The following is a 19,963-nucleotide window of genomic DNA, read 5'->3' as shown; positions in this document are numbered from 1 at the left end:
GCTGAGAAGTTATCTTCTTTCATAGAACACATCATAGTATCACATTTGCCTCTAATGCTGATGTAAAGGTTAGGATGTATATCCTGCTTGTTCAGATATCAATCTAATTCTAATGATTGGGTTTCTACTTCAATATTATTGATTAATCATAATAACACATAAATCTGCAGCAAATCACATTGGTGTTCTGGAAACATGATTGCTTCTATAACCAAAATCATAGTAGTTGTAAAGAAATGGAAGACTTGAACTCCAAATGTTTTTATAGTTTCTTGTTATTAATTAATGAAAATGATAATAATAATAATAATGAGAAGAAATTGTTACTTGTTGAATCCATATGTGCTAGATACTGTTCTAGGTTACTTACATGCTTATTTTGTTTTAGACAGTGACCTTGCCAGGTAGGTATTATTGCCTCCATTTTATAGGAAAAGTCTCTCTTCCATCACCTAAAGCTGAGAGCTGACGTGATGGACTAGGTATTCAGCATTTCCAGACCTAGTTATTTAAAGGAACTATGAAATCTGCATTTCTTTAATGTAAAATGTTCTGATTTTAAAGTGTTTTCATGCATTTCTTTTTTTAAAAATCATGTGCCCCCAAAAATCCCATAAAGGCTCTGTAGGTCTGCCTTAAGCTCCCAAGTTGTTCTGGTCTTTTATTTTTTGCTTGAGGAAGATTGTCCTTGAGCTAACATCTGTGCCAATTTTCATCTATTTTGTATGTAGGACGTCTCCACAGCATGGCTTGATGAGCAGTGTGTAGGTCCACGCCCAGGATCCAAACCCATGAACCCTGGGCCGCTGAAGGAGAGCACATGAACTTAACCCCTATGCCCCTGGGTCAGCCTCCCAACTTTTTGAAATTCATAATCATTAAAAACTATCACATACTATCTACATCAAAATAAGGCATCCTGTGAAGAAAGAGAATCTTAATATCACCCATTCTAATAGATTCATTTTATGGATGAAGAATCTTTGTCCCAAAGACAGAAAGTGGCTTTCAGAAGATCAGGCAGTAAGAAGTAAAGATTAAGTTAGGAGATAATTCTCCTCTGAACCCACTTCCTTTTTCTTACACTCTACTAGGCTGCCTCAGAATCAAACCAGTTATGGAAGATGCAACATGTCACTAACTGGTCATCTGATTACTGTTTTTCCTTAGTCATAGCTAGCCATTATTACATAAAACCATTTTTTTAAACTAAAATCTATACATGTATAAAATCTGTTTATTTTTCTGCTATTTTATCTAATAATGGGGAACGTGATACCAATACAAAACATAGAAAGTGATAACAGTAGTTTGATAAAATACTGTAAACATATATATTGCTTGTAACTTGCTGATGGCCTTATTTCTTAACTTCAGTCAGAAAAATAAAATTACTTACATACCCCAAATGAAATAAACATAGAAAAATCATTTATATTTTGTAGCCCTCACAAAGACTTTGCCTATGGTTCTTATTTTATTCCATTTCTTAGTTTAGAAACCTGACTTGCATGCTAATGATACTGTGAATGCACTCCTCCAGTGTCTTTTGGTTTTCATCATTCATTATTGATGCAATATTTTTGCTATGTGTTTCTTTCATTCTCAGTGTTTATGGTCCACAAAGAGCTGTGCTTTAAAGGCCCATCAGTGTAATTGTTTGATTACATTTATCTACTCTGAAATGCTTTGGACGGTCATTAGTCTTTTAAGGGTTTAAAGTTTCGTGATATTTTCTTAGATTCTTCCTCATTATTTACGGCACATTTATAATCTATTCCTTTGCATTCAGTTATAAATCAAAACATTCTAGTGTAGACGTGAACAAGATTTATAATCTCTAGGGAAGATAAATCCCATTTTTTACTGTATTTTAGTGAAATATGTATTGAGTTTTTGGGTGAGATGGATTCATTGTTTTCAGAAGGAAAAAAATAGTGATAAAAAGGGAATTGAAAAAGGAAAAATCTTAAGTGGGATTGTAGAACTAAATATTGATATATGTAATGTATATCTTATAATGTGTATGCATGTATATATGTCTATATGTACATATGTATGTGTGTTCAAATGTGTATATGTACAACAAAGACCTAATTTTATTTCTTTGGGAACTTGGAAGTCAGCTCCTGTTGGTCTTTAAATTTTAGACTCCAGAGGATCAAAAAATTAATCACATTTAAATCTAACTAATTAGATTCCTTTACATAGATAAGAAATTGAAAATAAATAAATTTCTATTATGTGCTTAGTAAGGTACTGTGTGGTAAAATATAAGACATGACCTCAGGCAAGAAATTAGTGGGGAAACAGGCCTAACATATCTGAAGTCCTTTTAGCACTAACTCTAAGGAAAAATAAAGCTAGACTTAATTAAATGCTTCCCATGTGACAAGCCCATTGCTAAGCATCTTGCCTTTATCAACTCATAGAACTCTTCTAACATGAAAATGTCACAAGGACTTAGGGGAAAAAGAGGAGACTACTTGCTAAGGAGTAGTGGGAGGATTGGGATGGAAGAAGCAAGACGAGGCCAACAGATGAAGGTCAGATGGGGAATTTGGACCTGGGGCCAAAGGATAGATTCTACTGAGCTTCAAGTGCAGGTGCTTTAGAGCGTGAGTCCATCCTTTTGAGATCCACTGGAATGCCTAGAGACTTAAAGCATAATACTCTTTTTATATAAAAATGGAACTCTTGGTGGATTAACACAAAATGGTGGTGATGGGAAGAGACAGAAGAATAAAAAATCAAAACAAAAATTAAGTTAAGTCATTGCTTTGTTTAACTTGGTTTCTCCTAGGAAAGAAGTATAAGAAAATGTGTTCTTTTTTTTAAGTGGTATAATCATTTTAAAGCATTGAAATAAATATATTTCTAATGGTGTATGTGTGGTAGGGAGTTGATTATGGGCAGAGGGAAATAGGGGGAAAAAGTGAACTTGGGGCTGGCCTGGTAGCATAGTGGTTAAGTTTGTGTGCTGTGCTTTGGAAGCCTGGGGTTCGTGGGTTTGGATCCTGGACGAGGCCATAGCACAATTTGTCAAGCCACACTGTGGCAGCATCCCACATAAAATAGAGGAAGACTGGCACAGATGTTAGCTCAGGGTCAATCTTCCTCAAAACAAAAAAAGTTGGGGCAGGCCTGGTGGCACAGCGGTTAAGTTTGCATGTTCTGCTTCAGTGGCCCAGGGTGGGCTGGTTTGGATCCCAGGTGTGAACATGTCACCGCTTGGCAAGCCATACTGTGTCAGGCATCCCTCATATAAAGTAGAGGAAGATGGTCATGGATGTTAGCTCAGGGCCAGTCTTCCTTAGCAAAAAGACCAGGATTGGCAGCAGATGTTAGCTCAGGGCTAATCTTTCTAAAAAAAAGAGAAAAAGAAAGTGAATTAAATTGTGTCAATGAGGATTATTTTGATGGTAAAAGGATCAAATGGAGATCCCCAATGACTATTTAGATAGATCTAAGAGAGCTGACGTGTGGTGTGTGTCTATAATGTTAATGGTGGAAGCCATAAAGATATGCACAAAAGAGAATTTATGAAGAGCAGAAGAGGAGCAACTACAGAAGCTTAAAGAATGCCCACATGAGCTTGGGATGAGAAAAAACAGGAAAGTCAACAACGGAATCAAATTCACAGCCCAAGAAAATGGAGCAGAATGTGCATTCCTTTCCTTGTTGCCTTTTCCTGTTTTCTTCATAGATTTAAACATACGTTGACTCATCCCACATTTGCTTAAACAGTGTTTTCTTTCACTGAGTCTTTATGTATTAAGCATTTGTAAACATTTTTAAAAGTATGGAATTTTATTAGGTGCTATTGACTTTAATAGAATGGGAAGAAAATTTGTGTGATCTACAGTTAAAAATAGGCAACTCCATGTTTTGTGAGTACATCCCTTTACTTCCTCTCTTTGTATGCAGTATTTACAAACTTACTCACAAAGCAGTTCTGCTAAATTCTGCTCCAGTTACAAATAGAAAGTATCTTCTTATCTCCCATGGGAACTTTCTGTAAGTGTTGAATGTCAGAATTTGGCCTGAATTGCACATCACATAAATAAGAAGATAATCTAACTAGAATGTTGGCTCAAAAAATCTTCTCACACAGACTTAAAGAATATATTTCTTCTGCTCAGATTTATGAGATGTCATACACTGTCTATCCCCAAAATTCTTTGGATAAAGCCAGGCACATTTCTCTAATGACATGTCCTTTGGATAAAGGCTCAATCATTTTGGTTTCTAAGGTTGTTCTTTGAAAAATGGCTGTACAGAACACGAACATTTAAACTCATTTTTACTATTTGATTTTTCTTCTTAGTTCAATAATCTGTTCCTTTTCTTTCTGCCTGAGTGCTTATGAGATCTTCTACTTCCTAAAATTTTAAAACTTTTGACATGTGTATATATGTCATATTGTACATATATATATCTTTATTTACACTAAATTTGCCTCATGTGTGATGAGTCCTTGTGATCTACATATTTAGATGCTTCTTGAGTTCAGCAAACCTTTCTTCTATTGTGTCTCTGCATGTTGTTTCTATGCTATATCATTTGTTCTGTTACCTCACTGTAATAAAAATTATTAGAATATCAAATCTCAATTATCTCCTTTCCAAAGCGATCATCTTATCTTTAAACATTATCACCTATTTTCCCTCTTCTATATTCTGAAAGAGCCTTTCAAAGGCTTCCTTTACTGATTTGATGTGCTGCTTTGTATGGTTTTTAAGATTTTAAACTCTTATTTCTTTCCATACACATTTTCTTTATCTCTGTCAGCTTAAATTTTAGTTCTTAATAAGATCTTTGTGTTTTTATTCTTGAACTGTGATCGTTAATTTTATGTGTCAACTTGCTAAGGAATGCCTGGATAGCTGGTAAAACATTATCTCTGGGTGTGTCTGTGAGGGTGTTTCTGGAAGAAGTTAGCATTTAAATCAGTAGGTGGAGTAAAGACATCCACCCTCGCCAATGCCGGTGGGAACCATCCAATCTGTTGTGGGCCTGAATAGAATAAAAATGCTGAGCCTCGGAAAGGCAAATTCTCTCTCTTTTCAGGCTAGGATGTCCATCTTCTTCCCTTGGACTTTGAGACATCAGTTATTGGTTCTCAGGACTTCTGACTCAGGGGCTTACTTACACCAGCAGCCCCACGGTTCTCAGGACTTCAGCCTCGGCCTCCCCTTGTTCTTAGGCCTTCAGATTCAGACTGAATTATACCACTGGCTTTACTGGGTCTCCAGCCTGCAGAAGGCAGATCATGGGATTTCTCGGCCTCCATAACCATGTAAGTCAATTCCTATAATACATCTCCTCTTATATATACATATCTGTATATATCCCATTGGTTCTATTTCTCTGGAGAACCCTGACAAATAGCAGATTCTTATTTCCTTGAGTTCTCGTTTTCATTCATTCCTCTCCCACTCCATTACCAAATACTGTTTAAAATCTTCTCTGGTCTATTCCCCCACACACATTGTGTTTCTTTACTTTTGCTGGGATGCCCATGGAACCTTCCTCAGAGAGGCATTTCCTGATGCTGGTGGAGAGTGTGGGCCCAGACCAGACCACTGGATTTCAAGTCTTGCTCCACCATTTATTACCTACATGACTGTAGAAGTTTACTTAACTGTTCTCTGCCTCAGTTTCTCCATCTATCAAATAGGAATAATAATAGTAACTTTCTCTTAGCATCGCCATGAGGAAGAATACAGACAAGGCACTTCAAACAGTGCCAGGGACAAAGTACTCAATAAATGCGAACTATTATTGTTCTCAGTTACTAATCTGAATGGTTGGTTGATGTCAATTTGCATATTACCAGCTCTGTCATCCATCAGCCTCAGGGAGCTGGAGTGGAGCTCTTATGTGGACAATCCCAATAGGAGAACTTCATTTCTACACAGTTCTTCCCAGGGCTCGGTGGAACTGCCATGCAAAAAGCCTACTTTATTGGGCTGGTTGTCTGTTCATTCTTCACCACAACTCCACTCACAGGACATGGTGTGGCTGGTCGCCAATGTGTAATGACTGTACACAAAGCCCTGATGCGTTGGGAGAGGGAGAAAAGGGGTAAAAAGAGAGGTTGCCCCCTACTTTGGAGAAAGTCCTAAAATTGAGGAAAGATGCCTGGCACTTTACACATGGAGGGGGCACCATCAATGCTAGAAAAAAGTAGTGCAAAGTTCTTAAACCTTTAGGCTTTGTGTGTAAGATAAAGTGCCCCAGATCTTGGTGATCAATATTATGTTTTCAAAGGAGCTGTAACTGCAGTGTCTTATTCTGTTCCAGCATCAATTTTTGCTTTCATTCCAGAAAAAAATTAGTAGAGAAATGAATATAGGCGTGAAGAGTGCTCATGAATGAAGATTTGGAGTAGGCTGCCTATGATATTCTTTTTTAAATTCATCCAATACTCAGAATAGCTAAAGTTAAGTACTTCAAAATTTGTGACATGCATATCTCACCTTTTACTAATTTTGTTGAACTAAAATCTCCACATTTTTTTCTTTTATTTTGCATCTATTCTAGGCAGAAAAATTTCCTTTTTCTCATGAGGACAGTTTTGTGAAAAGATGTACAATATTGATTTCAAATCAATTTCTTTCCATCTGTCTCAACTGCCTCCTCCCTTAGTTCAAAAGGTCATCATCTCTCATGTAGACTACTGCAGGAGGCACCTCGCTAGTCTCCCGATTATGCTTGTACCCTCATCGTTAACAAGGATGTCAGAGTGATCTGAATTGAAATCTGACTGCCACTCAACCTGCTTGTAACCCTTTCCTAACTCATCTCCTAAGATTCTCCCGCTGTTCCAAACCCAAGCTCCTTATAAACGCGGGACCTGTGGATATGCTTTCCCTTTCCTGGAAAGGTTTGTGTTTTTTTGTTCTTTGGGTTTTTTAGGCGAGGAAGTTTGGCCTCGAGCTAACCTCTGTTGCGAATCTTCCCATTTTGCTTGAGGAAGTTTGTCGTTGAGCTAACAGCTGTGCCAATCTTCCTCTATTTTGTATGTGGGATGCCGCCACAGCGTGGCTTGAGGCATGGTGCTAGGTCTGCACCCCAGATCCAAACCTGCAAACCCCAAGCTGCCAAGGCAGAGTGTGGGAACTTAACCCCTACTACATCAGCCAGCCCCTGGAAAGGTTTTTTGATCACTTTGCCTTTCCCCATCCTTTTCCGCTTTGCCTGCTATAACTCCTGTCTCTTCAGTCAAGATTAGTTTTGTGTCTTATGGTTTTCTAGCACTTGAACTTTTTCTTCATAGCCTTACCACAATTTTTAATATTTAATTATCTACATGATTATTTTTTCATTCTGTCAATCGAAAAAGATTTTAAGCTCCATGAGAGTAGGCTACATATTCAATTTTGGAAGGGTGGTATTAACATCTAAGGGTTTAGGACATGAAAATATTTGCCGAATGGATAATTTAAGGCTTCTAGGATTCTTATTTAACTTAGTGGTATTAATAAATTCAGTGTTCAGGAGTTAGTGGTAGCTTTTATGAGTCTCAAGATTTTTCTCCCACCTAAACCTTTTTTAATTTTGTTACTTGTAAAGTTCCCTTAAAGTGTTGAAAGAGGGCAAGAGGAACAGGGAGGAGCATTCTGACGTCATAAAAATAGTGGAGAGCTTTATTCTTCCTTTACCACATATTGTCTGTTTTTCCATATTAAAAAGCATAAAGCAATTTCATTCATGCTTCATGCTTTGTCAAGTTAAACCAAAATTTTAAAACACTCCATTTTTAAATATAATGGAACTATTGATTTTTTCCCACGTTTATCGAACCTTTGTTTACTCCATTTTATTTTGTGAAACCAGCTATTGGTGAGTCATTTCCATATATCCCCCTCACCCAGCATTGGAGCTATTTCTTCCCAGCATCTTGATGCACGCAAAAAATTGGCATCTAATATCTCTTACCTGCAACAAAATTGTCATTGGATTTGTCTTTGAAGTAAAGCGTACAGATGGGATAATAAAAATAGAGATGGTTGTTGTTTTGTGTTCTATCTTTGCAGCGAAATACAGGCAAGATACTAAAAGCTTAATATATGAGGAAGCCAATTGGTGTACACCTAATTCGGCCTGACCTTGTCTTTCCAAAAGGGCCTGACCGAGGCTGTTGAGCATGCATTGTATATCTGCTTTAGAGATTCCCTATGGCAAGAGCAAAAGGCTCTTGAGATAAAGGGTTAAGTATCTTTCCGTGGGCTAGAAACTGATTTCTGCACTCACCTGTGACCACCCAGCTTGACACAATAGACTTGCCTCCTGCTACGCCCACCAAGATAGCAGACCCACTACCTGCTGTGTCCATCAAGTGCTGTGCCGACAGGGCAATCTTGTGACTATTGTGGGAGGGACATTTCAATCATATGTGAAACACCCTCTTTGAGGGTATATAACCACCCTATGTACCCCCACTTCTTTGGAGTGCTCTGTTCCTTTGTGGAAAGACTCTCTGGGGTTATAATCCTAAGATTTCAGCTCAGAATAAACTCACCCAAATTTTCATTTATAGATTGGTTATGGATTATTTTCGTCGACAATACTAAAAGCCTAATCTATTTCAAATGTTTGATTTACTGGGAGTTGAAAATGAATTCCAATTTGTTAAACTTAAATCCTAAAAGAAATCTTACATTGCTTTATTAATATATAGTCAGAGGACAATTATGCAGTTTTACATGACTGAGATTTTCAAATATTATTCATGCATTGTTAGTCATCTTTTCATGCTGTTTCTATACCTATGATCACAACAGTTTTTTGTTGTTTCTTCTGAAGTCATTTATTTGCAAATGACGGACAGTATTTAAAGAGGCACTTTTCTTTAGCCAGCTTTATTAAATTATGATACTTACAGGGTTGATTTTCTAAGAAATATTTAGGTTTAACTTATTTTTACTCATCAGTTTTAACTGCCCATCCCCCTGCTGGGGCATTACATTAACCATTGTCTGCACTGGGGCCTGGGACAGAATTACTGCAGAGATGTACATGGCCTTGGGCAAGTCATTCAGCTTCTCTGTACTGTCCTTTCTTCACTTATAAAATGGGGATTAAGTGACCTTTCTCTACCTACCTATCAGGAGTGCTTTGGATAAAATTAGATAACAGACTTGAAAGTACAAGGGAAGTAAAAGTGTTGTAATAAAGCATGATAATCTATTCTGAGGAACTCAAACAGAAAAACGAGTGTATAGAGGCTTTTAAAAGCAGATTTTTTTGCATGGCTAATTGCATTCATGGATCAGTTTGCTATGAAAAGGAAAAAATATCGATTTGAGAATAAAAGGAAACCATTTCTTATTTCTGATCTAAAAATGTTTAATACCCAGTGAATATGGATTTTATAAAGTTATACTCTAGTTTAAATTGAGATTTTCCTAACTTTAAATCTTTATAGTAGAAAATACTCTGTGTCAGAGGCCAAACTAGAAACTCTAGGAAGCTGTGACATTTAGAGGGATAGACCTTAGGTAGAGAAAGCCGTTAAGTCATTCTCTATAGATAGAGAAAGAAAGAAGACGAAAGAGAGAAATCTGATGAAATGCTCCTAAAACAGAAAACTCAAACAAACTTAAAAGATCAATTCTTAGGAAACATTGATTGGCAGAGGACAAGCAGCAGATTTTCAAACAACAGCAATGCCACACTACCATCTGGATTTTGTTTCTATTTTTTTCTTTTTCTATGTAGTGAGACAAGAGAAGTAGAGAAAAGGAGAGAATTCAAAGAACAAATGTGCTCTTTGCCAAAGAGATTGTAAACAGGTAATGGTCTCTTTTTCAGATCAAGATCAAAGGTTGAACTGAAGCCTAGAGCAAGGACTTCTAAGACCAAGTTCGTTGGATACACTGAAGCATACTGGATTCATGATAGAGGCTCCCTTAATAAAAATTAGGGTGAGTTAAATCCATCATAGCCTGGGAGAAAATCAGGGTTAAGTTAAGCAATAAATGACAGCAATTAAAGATAATGAAATGGAAACCCAATCGTATGTAGGTATGTATATACAGTGTAAAACCAAATTCTGTAGAATTTAAGTAAGATATTCTTTATTATTTTCAATTGCTTTCATGAAGAGTTCAAGCTTTATTGAATAAGCATGGAGATATGGAAATCATTCTTTGATATTTGATTAACCATACCTAGAGAAATGATTTCAGTTTTTACTCTAAGGGTCAAGCCTGTCAGTCAGCTGCCTGCCTGAAATGTGATAGTCATTCTAGTCATGTAAACGGAAGACCCAGAAGGTGGGTGCAATGGGCAACTTTACCAAGACACAGATAATCACCTGAAGTTTTAAAAAGAATATACTCTTTTGTAATTCTTACAATAGGATTCTGAAATCTTCTCTGAGATTTTCTTTGTTAAATTTGATTTTTATTTACCTTTTCTTTTTTAACCTTGCTGGCTGCTTCATTAGGCTGATCAAAATATGAAAATTTATTTAAAACGGTCTCTTAGAATTTGTTCTCCTGTTCTGAAAAATGTTTCCAATTTTGTTTTATTTTGTTGTTTTTATACATGAAATTGTTGTTTGCTATAAATAGCAACAAACAAAAAATAAAATAACTATAACATAAAAGCAAGACTCTTCTATGATTTATGTATGTGTGGTTATCTGTCTTGCATTTTTGAAAGTTAATATCTAGAGAGCAGAGGTAATAATTTGCATCTTTCTCCCATGAAAATAAACATTGTTCACCGAAGTCTTTATTTGCAAAGCAAATGAAACAAAAACCGAAAAGCCCTTAGATATCATGGATTGAATAAAAATGTTTTAGAGACACAATGAAAGGAATTTGGGGGCTTGTTTTTAATTATGTGATATGGGGAAGAACTTCTGTATATTTCAATTATTGTCCGATTCCTAAAAGAGCTAATGTTTTACAATTTAATAGATATATAGAGATGTACACTATGAACTCCTACACAGAGTCTAAAAATAGTGCAAAATATATGGATGAACACTTTTAAAAACCATTCATTTAAAATACTTACTTGTGATTTCATTTATTAATTTTTATTGAGATGTTTTCTATCACAGAGACAGAGAAATATTTATCTTTCTTTTTGTCTAAAATTAAAGAAAGCAGAAAAGTGTTAGGATGAATACTTTTAATCAAATAGTACTGAAAATTCTTCATGTGACAAGCTGTGCTTCAGACACGATTTTTCTTTCCTTGATTTTACTGAACTTTTTCCTCCCAGTCTGTTATTTCTCCTTGCTAAAATGTATTTAGTTTCTAATAAGAATCACGATACATTTTAATTCCTCTCCTTTTTTTTTTTTTTTCCCAGAAACCTCTCCTTGAGCTTCCTCCTGACAACATCATTGATAATCACTAAGGATTAAAGTTTACAAATTTCAGCCTAACTTTTGGGTTCTTTATGAACATAGATTTGTAATTGAGCAAGCTTATGACAAAAAAAAAAAAAAATAGATAGCAGGTTTGTGCAGCAAATTAACTGGGGGCCAAATTTAGCCTTCTAAACTCATTTCATTTGCACCTCAGCTTGGACTTAAGCCATTAGCACAGCAGGAAAAAGCAATGGTTATGCACCAGGCCACCGGCACTTCCATGCATAAGATTTTGCAGAATGACAGAAATAATGAATGTAATTAAAACAGCATGTAGCCAAGAAAAAATAATTAGTATACAAGTTGGATGGCTCTGGGAGGCCCATGACATGACAAAAACATTTTTAGGGATTTTAATGATATCCTAAACTAGTTTAGTTTTCAAATAAGAGTTCTTGTTTCATCATATATGATAAATGGATGTTCTTAATAATTATTTTCCAGCTTTAGACTTAAAGTATTCTTATTTCTGTATCTTCGATTTTTAATCTCAGATTTTTCCCACTTACTCTTGAAATGACTAAGAATTATTTAATTATTCTATGCAGGAAGAAGGAGTAATATAAATGGCCTATGGTCATAAAATGATAACAATTACTTGAGATTTTTGAAAGTTGTCACTAATGAAATTTGAAAGCATACTTTTTAACAAATATAAATCAAATGTGAACACCAAATTCTAAATTACTCATTTGTAATCATACAGGCTATCTTTTTAAAAACTTTTGAATTTTGAAAGAGAGAGATATCTAAATTTCCTCAGTGGAGATTGTTTCAGAAAATCAAATCAAGCACCACTGATAACAGTGCCAATTCTCTAAAATCCATGAAAGTGTACTACTTTCTGGGAAGTACAAAGATAGAAGAGATGGATATATTATAGCCAATTCTTCCTATATTAAAAAAAAAATCCCCTAATTGTTAAATTCAAGATATATTTTTACAGTGTAGAGCATCTTTTATTCTTTAACTTAACTATTGATGCAAACTCAAAAGAATTTTTTATCACCTATTTTTTTTTTTCCATATATCTTTCTGGAGGGAAATCTAGAATGACTTCTAAATTATTTTTTGCAAAATTTTTAGAATTCTAAGAAATTACAATAGAAAATAAAGCCAAGTAGATTGTGATGATGGAAAAAATATCACAAGGTAGATGTAATTTGATCTGCTCTTTAAGTATGAGTGACCTGTAGAGAGACTGCAGGCGGAGGGGGAGTTTGCCAGGCGCCTGGATGTGGAGGGAGGGAAAGCTCGGGATGTGGGCCTTGGATGTCTAAGCATAATAATGCTACTGATAGATGTATGTATATGAAATTATATTGATTGGAAAAATGATGAAATTAAGATGTTGAGATTGAAGTAACCATGAGACATTCACAGTGAAATGTTTAGTAGATCTTTTAAGGTAAATACTGCACAAGTGAAGATCTCAGAAAGGCTTCATGTTGCCTATAAGAAATAGGTAATTTTATATTTGCAAATGAAATTTAAGATTCCAATTCAGAGTATACCAGCCATAATTGTTAAATGGCTTTTAATCTTAAGAGGGATAAAATCCAAATTTTCTCAAGGAAAATGATTTAGGGAAACAAGTCAAATATCACAGAAAGTGAACCCCAAGGAATAGAACATGGACGTACTTCGCTGGTTCTTCCCATATTGTACTTGTAGAAATAGAATGCAAGAAACATGGTAGAGTCTGCTCTTGAGGGTGTAAGTTGCATACCATGTGCCTCTAAACAATGAATGCTGTAAGACATATTTTGGCGTCCCTGCCCTCCAGAAGTCCAGAGTCTAGTAAGAGAGATAGGCCTGTTAAAACATGATCAAGTACTATGGGAATGCATTGGAGCCATATTTCATTTAGAAAAAAAAGCTCATAGTAGTTTTGAGATCCTACCTAGCTCATGCCTGCATAGTTTTCTTTTGTTTTGTAAGGAAGATTGGCCTTGAGCTAACATTGTTGCCAATCTTCGTCTTTTTTTTTTTTGCTTGAGGAAGACTCCTGCTGAGCTAACATCTGTGGCAATCTTCCTCTCTTTTATGTGGGATGCCGCCACAGCATGGCCGCCAAAGTGGAGTGTGCGAATTTAACCACTACAACACTGGCTGGCCCTCATTTATGCACAGTTTTGACTCCCAAGGCTCTTCTTTTTATCTGGCAACATAATTTCTTGCGTTTCTTTCTGTGCTTGTATTTAGTTTATATGAGAGAGGCTCTCTCAAGGATGTATCTAGCAGGAGAAATTTTCTTGTGATAGTATTCCTTTATATTAAATGATAAAATGACTATTTTGGGCTTTTACTAGTTTTCCCCTATAAATCTCTTAAAATATACTTACACTGCCAAGGATTTCCTACATTGAATAATTTGGTTATTGTTTATTATATGATTTCTTGTTATTTAACCTTGAAATTTAGCCATATCTATATAAGAACTGAAATACTTGAAGCAAAAGAATTAGTCTGTGTGAGTACAGGTACCAAGGCACCTAGATAACATGTTATTACTGTGTCGTGTTGGAGCCGGTCATTTATTGTAAGTAGAGGTTTTAACTGAAACAAATTATCAGTGGTTAATGGTCTATTTGGCAGAGCTCATGGCCAGCATTATTTTGGCCACTCTTGATTAGGATGTGGACCATAAAAGGCCATGGGACTCTTAATTGATTGTTATTAACAGTCTGCACACTGTGTGTAATAATGAATAAAACTGGACCAGGGAGACGTTTGGAAAAAAATAAGAGCTAAAGAGAATTAGGGTTATCAACTCCTCAAGTGTGGTTCGGATAAATGTGGTCTAAACAGCATCTGGAGAGTCTATAGACCTTCCTTTCAAGCCTATTTCTCAAATGTCCTGGGGCAAAAAACTGATTGAAAATGAGAGCTGTAAGGACTTATTTAGGAAATCAGTAGTTAAACTGTAAATATAAACGCTGGAGCACACTGGAGTCCATCAACTGATCAGTTATATACTTGCTACAACTTGGAACATGCTTTTTTAGAACTTATGGCCTTACTACATTCTATGTTACAATGATTTAACAAGTGAAAAGAAACGTCGCATCAAATGGACAGTACAGTTGCAAGTACTTCTGAATATAGATATAGACATAATTTGGAGATTTATATTTGGCTCTATGATTTGTCTTCTTAACTCTGACTGACAAAAATGCCCATGTCCTAAACACTAAAATGCCCTAATTTTTGAGAAAAGCAAAGGAAAGGAAAGGAAAGGAAAGAAAAAACAAGACTGTGGGCATCTTCCTCAAACTAGTTTTGTAGCTTGGCATGAAACTGATAGTGGAAATCATGAATACTTAAACATGATGTTTATCTTATTAGTAGTGTTTTTCTATTATACAAAATACCTAAAAACAACAGGGAATAACAGATTAGACACAATTTTCTCAGTTTGGCTAAACAGTAGTAAAAAGTCATTAAATAATTTCCAATCAGGCTGTGAATAAGAAGGGGTTGGCATTTATGCGATTTCCCACAGGTGAATAACTTTGCCTTAGGAATAAAATATACATTATTCATTGGCCAAAACTCAGCAAAGTCTTTCAAATGAAAATAAATGACTAGCTTTGTTTCAAGTAACAGACATCAAAAGTGCAGGTTGTTCTATACCATGCTGCTATACCTGCTTATAATTAGACTGATGGGGATGGTTTAGTAAGCTAAAATAGCATTTCAGAAACGGTGGGCTTCAACTCAAAGAGAATTATTATAACAAATTCACTTATAGTTATCTGACTTATCTCATTCATTTATGGAAGATACTGATAGAAAACAATTATGTCACTAACTAGGCTAACAGACCTTTCTCAGAGCAAAGAGAAATCCAACTGACAAACACGTTGACCTCTTTTCCTTGTGAATGTGACAGAAACTTTCAAAAGGCTGGTTTCAGTCACGAGTCCTTAAATAATTTTCTAGACTTATAGAGACTTTAAATATTGATATTAATATTTCGATATTCTTCTGTGTTTTATTGTTTACCATACTTTATTTCAGTGAATATAATGATTTTCATATGTTGAATGATACCCTCCATACAGACAAAATATATCCCTAGGAATCTACATTACTTTGCAAAATTATAACAATGGGAAATCAACACAGTTTTGTTTTTAAACTTCTGAGGAGTGAAACCAGATCAAATGAAAGATACATTGAAATACATTAAGAACCCCCGACTCCATTGGGTGGAATGAGGTACTAGTGATTCCCCAAGATTTACAAAATACGTCATGCTGACGTCCTCAGAATATGTAGATAATTGCTTATCCTATAAATATATTTGCTTAACCTACATTAATAAAGGAATGACCAAGCAGACGTTAAAAACAGTTTATTGTAATGAATCTGAGTCTATTCGAATAAAGTAGATCTGGAGCTCTATAATCTAAATCCACACAATTTTCTGGAAAATTTTCCCCAATATTCCTCAAATGGAAAGACTGCTGCTGTACTTTTTTTCATAATTAAGTTATGTAAAAAGTTATGATAATGATTAGGTTGACTAAAGTTTATTTTATTTATTTATTTATTTTTTGAGGAAGATTGGCCCTGAGCTAACACCTGCTGTCAATCCTCCTCTTTTTGCTGAGGAAGACTGGCCCTGAGCTAACGTCTGTGCCCATCTTCCTCTACTTTAGATGTGGGACACCTACCCCAGCATGGCTTGATGAGCGGTGCATAGGTTCAGACCTGGGATCCAAACCAGGGAACCCTTGGCCTCCAAAGCAGAGAGTACGAACTTAGCTGCTATGCCACTGGGCTGGTCCCCTAAAGTTTGTATTTTGAATTGTTTTATTCTGAAATTGATCCAGTGGTAGAAGGCATAATAAACATTACTATCCTCTGTAAAATGCTTATTATTAACAGCGCCAATCTTTGTGATATACTTCTCAGAGATGAATGTTTGTCATATTGGAAAAGTATTTCACTGAAATTGAAAATGTTTAGAAGTAAACTTGGAGTAAACAAAATGGAAAGGATGCCTAGGTCAGATGACAGCTTGAGCCTCTTTGTCCAATTTCCCCATGTCTGATCTTGTTTCAGTATCGGAAACTGAGAAAGAGTGATATTCACGTGCTAAGAAGTGGAGGACTTTTTTTCTAGATGTGTAGCGGATGTGACCAGATTAAAGAAAACCAATGAGTGCTGGAAAATAGCTGCTCTTACTGAGAAGCAGCTAAATACTGTGTAAACTGAGTGCAAGAGATTCTGGCTGCATTAAATCACAGGACATGTAAACTGTATCACAGGTTCTCATGGTTAACATGGAAGAGTAAAATTCTAACAATATTCCAGATGACAAAGAATCCCAAAATGATCTCCACACTGTTTTGGGATAAATACCAGGTCAAAGAGAACTCTATTTATGCAAACATGAAAAGATTAGTAAACTGGAAAGAAGAAAAAGATTTAGTGTGGGAACTCTAAAAATATTTTCTATGTAAAGAGCAGAACTTATTCTTGAGTAAATATATGCTTATTTTTAAAAATTCTTTACCCCTGAATGCATTTTTTAAAGAACCTACTTTGCTTTCAGTGAAATGCAATAAACCATAGACTATGTGGAAAAAAAGAATTTAAAAACGTGATAAAAAGACCAAAGCCCAAATAAAAGAAGAATTAACTAACATGAGGAAAAATTGTAAGTAAACCAATACTAAAATTGATTATAACATAATATAAATAAAAAATTGCACATAGAAGCAGTGTTGCATATATTTCCAATGTACATGAAATAGATCTGTAATATAGAAGATAAACTTGATACAGTTTCTTAATATGTAAATGCACATCAATGACAATAGTAAAACCAATAAGAGAAAAGGGAGCTCTGAATGAGACCACTGAGAGATTAAATTCCATGGCTCCTGAAGTAGAGGAAAGAAACAGAAGAAAAGAAGATACAGCCAATATAGAAAAGAAAAATGTACTATATGAAGTAAAGAAATATATGACAGATCACAGAGTAAAGAATCAGACATTTTTAATAAGAGAGAAGATCAACACCAAGACTTATTTTGGTGAATTAAGAATAGTTTTAAAAAGTGATGGGGCTGGCCCCGTGGCCGAGTGGTTAAGTTCGCGCGCTCCGCTGCAGGCGGCCCAGTGTTTCATTGGTTCGAATCCTGGGCGCGGACATGGCACTGCTCATCAAACCACGCTGAGGCGGCATCCCACATGCCACAACTAGAAGGACCCACAATGAAGAATATACAACTATGTACTGGGGGGCTTTGGGGAGAAAAATGAAAAAAATAAAAAAAAAAAATCTTTAAAAAAAAAAAAAAAGAAATATATCCTAGAAACATTTCTGTAGAAAAAGCAGGATGCCACAAGGAAACAATTTCAGATTGGATAAAGGGATTCTACTGAATTAACAAATTTCAGAAAAAATAGATAAAAACATAGGGATATGAAGAAAAAATCACCCAAAAAGTTTATGAGAAAGCATAGTTTGGACGTGATAGCAATAAATATATACTTTCAAAAGTGTAAGGGTTTAGAAAAAACATCATTAATGTTTGTTTTCTATACTTGGAAGTATGCTATAGTAGACTGAGAAATAAATCAAAATAAAAAATGAAAAATAAATGGCAGTATAAAAGGGCTAATAGTGAACACTATAATCAGGTTAAGAAAAGATTTATTTTATGTAATAGGACTATATAATTCAATGGATTTATCAATACATTTTTCTTTTTGTGAGGAAGATTGTCCCCGAGCTAACCTTCCCCTTTTACTTGAGGAATATTGTTTTTGAGCTAGCATCTGAGCCAATCTTCCTCTACTTGATGCAGCCACAGTGTGGCTTGACAAGCGGTGCTGGGTACATGACTGGGCTGGGATCCACACCTGCAAACCCTGGGCCGCTGAAGCAGAGCATGTGAACTTAACCACCACGGCACTGGGCTGCCACCTTGACAAATTTTAACAGAGGAAATGTAATAGCAAAATTAATACAATTATGTTACTTAGGATCTAAAATATATCTCACGTCAATTATAAAAAGGTAAATTTTATATATATCATGTGAGAAGTCAATAGAGATTGGCTAGATAATTAGGATAATTTTTAAAAGTTTACATTAAAAGTAACAGTTAGTAGAACAATACATTTCTTCCAACTACTAGAGAACAAAAGAGCAAATGAACCACACATAAGGAGCCAGAAAAAGTGAGAGGAATCAAAGAGAAAACACATAACACAAATGGTCATCCATTGTGATGATAAATCAGCAGTATATATATTTAAACCCACTATACACCACTGTAGGGGAGGAAGAAATTTTGCTCTACCCTTTTAGCTTCTCCTGGCTGGTCTAAGAATTAAATTGATGAGAGACAGAATAAAAGGAGAAAATTAAACAAATTTAACAGGTATACGTGGGAGAAACCCAGGAAAACTGAGTAACTCTCCAAAATGGCTGAAGCCACCACCTTAAATACCATTTTCAGTTAACGATAAAAAGAGGATGTTGGGGGTAGTGATTTGGGACTTCAAAGGGGAGGAAGACGATTCACGTGGAGATGGAAAAGCAAACGTTTGGTTGACAAATGTTGACCATGCCTTGTAAAGACAATGATAGATGGAGAGGACTTTGATCAACTGGGCATTGCTAGGTTCCTCCCTGTCTACCACAAGTAGCTCATATGATACTATACTTATCGATGGTGATAGCTCCTTTCTGAAATGAGCTTTCTATCTTAAATTCTTGTAGGAAGTTATGGGAAAGGTCAAAATTTCTTCATGAGTCTTTTGTTCTTAAAAATAATCAAGCCGAAGAGACACACTTTGGGGTAGCAAATTCTGCTCCCCTACACTACTCTACATCCACCTTCTCTACCTTTGCTCCCAACACCCACCCCATTACACACATATTCTCTGTATTGTTTTATGGGTTTTACTGTCTCTAAATGGATTTATTTTAGAATTATGGGGTCATTAAGTATATAAATGATTATTACTATGAATACGTTGGCAGCTGACCTTGGGGGACTCTAGATAAAGCACATGTAGTGGGTGAAGCAAGGACTGTTGTTCTTTTTCTCTTTTCTCCTTTTTAGAGCCTGTATTTCAAGAGTAGAGCCTTGTGAGTAATGAACAAAGACTAGAGGGATGCTTTTCCATCTAACCCCAACTACTTTATAGTTATTTTTTTTTCTCCTGAAATGTGATAGGATAGTCAATCAATCTGAGCTTTTGTGGAATGAGTTTTAGCTTTTTTGTGCATATCTTCTTAAAAAGCTACCCTGATAATGCTTAATTCTTTGAGGAAAAGTAGATTTTCATTCCAGAAGTTAATTTTTAGTGAATGAAAATATCAAGTAGTAGTAAGAGGAGAAATGAAATGTAGCACAGTCATCTGAAAAAATATTAAATAACTATTTGGAATGAATGAAGAAAATTATAGGTCATTGCTTAATCTACAATTGGATATGCCTTTAACGTATGAAGTTAAAAAAAGGCAAATGCAGAACATATTGGATGTGTATACACAAAATTGTATAGTAAATATAATGGTTTGAAGCTTAGAGGAGA

Source organism: Equus przewalskii, chromosome 9, assembly GCF_037783145.1.
Source record: "Equus przewalskii isolate Varuska chromosome 9, EquPr2, whole genome shotgun sequence".
Lineage (NCBI taxonomy): Eukaryota > Metazoa > Chordata > Mammalia > Perissodactyla > Equidae > Equus > Equus przewalskii.
The sequence above is the reverse complement of the archived record's forward strand: the minus strand, read 5'-3'. Positions refer to the sequence as shown.